General features: G+C 38.8%; 1 protein-coding gene across 3 annotated transcripts in view; it reads right to left on the reverse strand.

The window, feature by feature from the left end:
- Positions 1-1,809, reverse strand: part of METTL22 (methyltransferase like 22) — a 660,197-nt gene extending 658,388 nt beyond the window's left edge. For all 3 annotated transcript variants that reach the window (XM_046900661.1, XM_046900663.1, XM_046900659.1), the window contains exon 1: positions 1,698-1,809. The gene's annotated coding sequence lies outside the window, so the exon portion shown is untranslated. The remainder of the gene's footprint in view (positions 1-1,697) is intronic.
- Positions 1,810-7,472: the final 5,663 nt, after the last annotated feature.

Genomic DNA, 7,472 nt, shown 5'->3' on the forward strand with positions numbered 1-7,472 from the left:
AAAGATTTAGCTGACAAAAGCAGCCAAGTAGACCCTGATGTTTTTTTAATATCCATATGAAATGGCACTCAGACAGATTTTGTGCTTGATTTAAAGCAAACTGATGGCTAAGTTACACATTTAGAAAGGAATGCTGGGGTAAGGTCAAACCACTATCATTAACATCCCATGGAGGAAGGCTGATAATTACTAATGCTTAAAAGCACCAGCAGTCTACTGACTGCATGGATTTTCTCAGACTTTTGTTCAGTCAGTTTCTCAAGTAAAAAAAATAGTATTCAAAGACTTTTAGCTCATACAATGTAAGCCTCACTCATTAGTAATCCTTGAAGCTTGACTTCATTTGAGCCTGTTCTGGGTCTGGATAGCAATTAGTATTGCCCTCCAGGTAAGGGAGTGTAGATTTATTCCCCAGAGGTGGTTTAACTTCCTCAACCTACTTTAAAATTAGATTTACTCTGTTACAAATCGTAAGTGTTAAATGAGTAAAACTATTAAACAAGGAATACTGCTGGGCTAAATGGCTAAGCGTTTAATGGTTTACCACAGTATTACCATTTTTATGGTCTATTAAAACAATTGGAAGAATATCAGCAGTATGAAGAATCAAGTAATTTATATACAAGTTTGATAAAGTACCGTATGTTTGAGTAAGAAGTGTAAGAAAATGAGCACACTTAAGAAGATTAGAGGAAAGGACGTTTGAAAAGAAAAGGTTACTTTTGAGCTGAAGCACATTTACTTTAAACTAAATTTGTAAAAGGATGTATGCCGCATACCCCGCTATCTATGTTTTTGTTTGCTTTATGCAGCTTGTTATAACCAAAACACAGATGGTCTAAGCTGATATCACTAAACAAGAGCTCAAATTAAATATTACAAACCTGATTCAAATCTAATTCTTCTCTGTGCTGCATCCTCATCTCTCTCCCCTCATTAACACAAAAGTCATCAATATATCGTATTACCCTACAGCATTCTGACTCTTTGCATGACTGAAACATGGAAATAACCAAATCCCTGCTGTAATGGCTGCCAAGAGATCTTCCAACAAGTTCAGGGTCCAGGAAATCACACAGTGAGCTACTACCAAAACTTCTCTGTACAGATCAAGACAAATATTTTGTTTGGTCAGTTGATCACTTCTTCTTGACCGATCACTGACGTAAAACTCTGACTTGCCTCTAAAATACCCCCAGGAAAAGAAAAATATACCAAAAACAATCTCTCAAATCCCTTCCTTGCAAACCCTTGCACAAAAGAAAGTTTTGCAATTAAGACAGGAAGCGCTTAACTTGATACTGAAGCTCGAGAACTGGTCAAAAAAGTTTTCTCCTTAGGTCACCTTGCCACGACTACGCCCCATCGAAGGCTTTGTACATCTCATCTCCCTAGAAGTTCGAAGGTCACTCAACTGTTTTAGAAAAACCACAACAGCCTTCGCTTCCCAAAGCAAAGCAGGAGGCCAACAACTATACAGTAGGTTACTGTAACTGCTGTGGTTTAACCCAGAGCAGCTGCACACCGAACAGACCTCCACTCGCTCCTCCCCTCAGTAGCACGAGGGCGGGAAGTGAAACAAAATGGAACTCACACGTTGAAAGAAAATCTATGCACTAAGCCAAAACAAAAAAAGGAAAACTGAAACAAAAATGCAACAATAGCAATACGTACACACCCGCAACGCAATTACTCACCAACTAGCTGGCGATCAGGCGGCTCACCAACCCACGCACTGCTCCTCACAAGGTCGCAGCCCTGCAGCCGACGCCCGGCAGCCCCCACAGCTTTATCGCCGTCTCGTGCCGTGGAAGAACCGTTGGCCGAACTCGGAGCACCTGTGCGGGCCCCGCCCCGCCCCTGCGGCCGCGTGAGGGGCGGCTCTGCCCCACCGCGTGGCCGCGCTCCCCGCTGCAGCCGAACATCGGCGTGCTGTTAACAACGACTTGGCTGAAACCAAAACGTATCGGTGTACAGATGCTAAGTTCCTTAGCATCAGAGAAGGAGTCTTATTTATTTTACAATCAAACCCAACATGTATTTTGAATAAACTTAACTGACCTTCAACTTTGAAGAGTGATCCAGTACCATTCATTCTAGGGTCACTGAATATCCTGAGTTGGAAGGGAACCAGAAGGAACACCGAGTTCTGTCCCTGGCTCCACACAAGACCACTCAAAGTCAGATCAATTCTTTGGATAAATGACTGGAAAAGGCTCCTCTGCAGAGCTGCTACTAACAGTTCTGCGTTTGTCTCTTCAGTGTTTCTGTAGCACACGTTCCTGCACATTCTAGACATCACAGTCTGGTTATGGGGAGGTACTGTTCTCAAGAGACTTCCAAAAACCTGGGAGGGACATGGAGCAGTCAGTGTGGAGGCTCCACCCATTTATTTCATTAATGCTCCATCAGTCATCTCTTCAAGCACTCCGTAAATGCACTGTTGCTGCTTTGAAGATGGTCAATTAGGTTGGGATGTTTCTTATCTTTTCCAGGAGACACTTTAGAAGTCAAGCTAAAGCAATGAGCTTAGCTTACTTGTGAAAATTAAATTTCAGTCTATAGCCAATTTTTGATTCTTTACAACAAAACACATCTTTGATCCTGTGTCCAGAAGCCTAGAGTTTGCTAAAGATGCACAGCAGTTATAGCAAGATTAAAATGATGGCAATGCCAGAAGTTGCAAAGGAAAGGACAAAATTAAAATGAAAGTCAAAATGTAAAGAAAAGGTGACCTCAGAAATACAAACGCTTTAAACTTAAAGCCTAAATATTTTTCCCTGTTTGAAAGAAAAAAAAAAAAAATCTTATAGCTAAATAAATGAGGTCAAATTTTGAATTTACTCTGATGGTTTGGAAAAATACAAACAACAGTTTATTTGCTTTTCAAATGAAAAGCACTGATGAAGGCACTTGAGAAGCACTCAGAGATGTGAAAATGGCACAGCAATACTGTAGAATAGATCTTAACCTCTATCAGCACTTGTGGTTTGGTGACACCCATCCAGCTGCTCTCTCACCTCCTCCTCGCCAGTCAGGAAGGTGCTTGTATTTGCTTCTAATTCTCTCTATTCTACTACTGGCCATGTCCAATGCAGGAGCAGCCCCTGGTTTCTTCTCACGTGCCACACCTTCTAACAATATAACATTAACCCCATACAACAGTTAACACATCCTCCACCTTTGGCCAAGTCCTTTTTTTCATTGACTTTTCATCCTAACATTTCTGCTGCATGGCAACACTGGCAGTAGTCTGAGTGGAACTCTTCTACTTCTCTCTGAAAATACATTGAGCCCAGTACGTTAATTTGATTGATGGCTGTAAAAAAACATAAGTAGTTATATGGTGTGTGAATTTCCAGAGAGCTTGTGTTATACAGAGCTGGTGGATGTTGGAGACAGAGTTGGAGCACTGGAAAAGGAATACCAGCTTACATAATATTTTTTGCTAATCTAATCACCGCTGGTTCTGAAGACGTTATCTTCACTTGAATATCTAGTTTCTTGCACATGACAGATGGATTTTTTTCTCTTTCTTTACCAAATGTACGACAAGCACTTATTGAGAGCTATTTCTGTTAGATTACTTAGTGGTTTTTTGTTTGTTTGCTTTTTTTGTTTTGTTTTCAATTCCTTACATGATTTCTTGGCATTATATTTCTCATTTTGTTTGTGGCAGGAGAGAAAGAAATCTTTGAGCAGTAAAATATGAACATGAATGTCTTTACACCTCTCCTGACCATCATAGTTAGAACAAATATTTCCAGATTCACAAAACAAAGACCTCAATATGTGTCATGTTAGCATAGGTCCATGTGAGTAGCTGACAACTGGAAACTTGAAATATGGCAAGTCTGTAGCCATGGATAGTAACTACTTATGCCTTCTCTTTGCAAGCAACCTTCACGCGGATGGTACTACTTCAGTCCAATCTGTAAGACGAGTTTTCAGACTCTGCTTTACACTTCCTTGCTTTGTGGTTTTAAGACAAGTGTTTGATGTCATTTGAAGATAGATTTTTGTGGTATAATACAGATAAGGGTTAGGTTGAATGTCTTTTCTTCTCACAAAGGAAATTCTTCAGACACATTCATAAAACAGCAGGAAGGACACCTACCGTCCTTATACATTCATATCATCATGTCTTTGTTTCTTTCTAGAAGATTTTTTTTTCCCTAGGAAAGCCTATCAGATAAGATCAGTATCATTATCAATACATCCCTGGGAAGCTGCTGGCAGCATACCATTAATTAACCCTAGCACTGTCATACTTGATTACTTTTCAAAGTACTTGAGAACAGTTGAATTAAGATAAATAAGGATAAAACATTTAATAATGAGAAGACAACTATCTCCTCTATAGGTGTGAATGGCGTACTTTCTACAAAGATTGAAGTGAGTTAGAGACGCATCAGAATTTAGAACACCACTCACCTCCCTTCAGACTGAAGCTCCTCTTGAGAGCCTGCTAAAGCCAAAGGGGCAGGTGGTTATGGTGGTGGGTGTGCGGAGATAAACCTAATGTTGTAGGGCCAAAACATAAGGAAGGCTGCGCAATACTAAAAGGGTTTATACACTGCTCCTGTAGCAGTGCTTGAGTTACGCATAGTTAACAAAAAAAAAAAAAAGGAAAGCAAATACACTGCTCAAGTGAGCAAGTAGGTAGTAGAATTAAATGGGTATAAAATATAGCCTGGACTTCCCCTTAATGCAATCTTGTTAGGATACAGCAGATCATATGCAGAACTAAGTCATAACTCATCTTTTTCTTCACCTTTTCTGGAATGTGGATCAGAATTAGGAAGCACAGTGCAACAGATCTACTACTCAAAATGCCCCACTGTTTCACCCCAGTGTTACAGATGATCAGAGTTCAATCTTTAAAATGACTTTCATGTTCAGTCTCGAATGCAAGATTCTGAAACACAAATCTCTACTCCTGAATTTTCCTGACAAATTAGGCATAGTTCAGTAAGAAAGTCATCTAGAAGACTGACATTAGAAGAGTTTCATTCCATGATGACATATTTTCTGTGAACAACAATAATAAGACATTCCCCCCGCCCCCCCCCCCCCCTCCTCCTTTGGATTAAAAAAATAAGATTTGTTGTTTCTTGGTGAAAAAAAAAAAAAAAAAACACCTGAACATTCCAAACAGTTCAAGGTCCTGAGAAGGCTAGGAGCACAAACCAAGTTGGGGTTACAAATTCTTAGGCAAGATGATGGGAATCTATCTTCTAAGAGCCTTTGGAGTTGAAACTCCACCCAACTCATCCAGCCCAAGGATCTAACATGCAGAGTCCTGGGCAAATGAATCCAGCAAGAGCACTGGCAGGAAACAGGAAAATTTCCCCCACTATCCAACACTTCGTGGTGACTGATTATATCCTCTAGTCAAGTAATATTTATTCAAAAACATTCTGAATAGCTCCACTATCTGCACCATTATTTTCTGTCAGCTTTATTTCAATATACAATATCCTGGATGTCATACAAGCCATATCAAACAGCAATATTCCTTGAATTTCTTTTCCTAGTAGATTTCTCTGCCCTTTTATTTCAGTCACCGGCCTATTGTTTACAGGGTAAATAGCATTGATTGAACTGTTTCTATTATGCTGTATATTGCAAATCTAATAGTCCTATTATGCGGCAAGTCACAATTTCTTATATTTGATTTTTTTCATGAACTTTTGCATACCAAGTTTTCTTCACCTATTTTGTTTCTCAGAGCTTATGAGGTGCAACATGATATAGCAGCTGCAACCATAGGCAGATAATTGCCGTGAAAAATCTTTAGCAAATTCTTAAGTTTTTTTTTCATCTCTCCATTTTATCATCTGAATACTAGTTCTCACCAGAATGTTTCAGACTATCACACTTATTTGGTATCAGAAATAGTACGTGGTGAAATATCTCTAAGAATTGTTGTATAAAGCGTTCCCTAATCACTGAATTGCCTCTGAATCCAAGGAGAAAATTTGCTTAATCGGGAATTGATTAAATTTCCCTGAGACCATTAGGTGCATTCCAGACAAGTTCAAATTGACTACAAGGTTAGAGAAAAAAACAAAATACCTCTGTACTTGCAAATTCTATTTTTCTTCATCTGTTGCTTGCATGTAATTCTTATGTACTGAATAGCAAGCACATCGTCTTTGTTTTTAGTCTTACTTCTTAGAAGCGTGAGAAAAGAGGAAGAATGATTTCAGAAAAAAGCGTTGGGGTTAACCCAGGTATGGGAGATGCATCCATGTGAAAGGAATTGGAAGTCTTAAAGGATTTCTCCTTTCACTAAGGAGACATTAAATAACTTGACTGTATGAACAATATTCTTCATACCTTTGAGAGTATACAGTAAATACAGCTTTGAACAGTATGCACACTGAAAATGAGTGCACCCTGAGAGAAAGCAAGCAATTGCAGGTGATTTCCCAGATAAAGCTTAACATGGAAATCTTAATAATCTGGAAAACTTAGTGGCCACAAACCTCACAACAGCACTGTACAACGAGTAAGGTTGGTGCACCAAGCTGCCTTTATATGTTTTTGGGCAGTCTGATCTAACAGTTGGCAACCCTACCCATGGCAGAGGTTTGGAACTAGATGATGCCTGAGGTCCCTTCCAATCCAAGTCATTCTATGATTCAGAAGAAAACGAATAATGGAGAAGAATTTGATGTCTGTTATAACATTAATAAAGATCTTTTAAACATGACAGTGCTGCAATAATTGCCTTTCCCTATTGACACATATGCAAATAAGTTTCCAAATAAACTTCAAAAAAAATTACAGTGAATAAAAAATTTAAAAATGGGTGCATATATAGAAAGGTATATGGAGAAGAAGGGAGTAGAGAAAGCACCTAAAAGCCTCAGACCTATAAAAAAGTTGAAAAAATTAAGTTCGCCAGTCAGGTTAATCCTCAGTCTTTCAAAGTTGCCTCTATAAAGACATCACTCATCCAAATATATAATCCAGTAGCCCAGATTCTGACTAACATCTAAATTAGCGGCTGGAAAGGAAAAAGCCAAATGTTAAGCAAAGACAGCAGTTATAAAAAGCATTAATAATCAACTCCTGTATTTCACACAGGGTAAGTAGCCAAGGTTTTGGGTTTTTTTCTCCACTGAATCATTCCAAATTTCTAATGATGTCCTTGGGTTTGGACTTTCTAGAGAGCAACGTGCGCAGCAGTGTTTTCAATGTTCATTGTAACAATAGAAGTATTTTATTTTGGAATAATTACCAAGTGTTCACAATCCCTGCAGGCTTTAGCAAGTACAATATTGGGTTTTTACAGAGAGGCAGACTGATGTAACACCTAGAAAACATATATTCAGGATGGTGAACAATTACCTGAATTCAAAATTAAAGCTGGATGAGTATGTACCACCTGAAATCCATGGCTTCATTTAAAAAAGCAGCTGTTAACACTTAGTGTTTGATAAGGAAGTCTAAGACTTCAGTTT

The sequence above is a fragment of the Gallus gallus genome, chromosome 14, assembly GCF_016699485.2.
Source record: "Gallus gallus isolate bGalGal1 chromosome 14, bGalGal1.mat.broiler.GRCg7b, whole genome shotgun sequence".
Taxonomy (NCBI): Eukaryota; Metazoa; Chordata; class Aves; order Galliformes; family Phasianidae; genus Gallus; species Gallus gallus.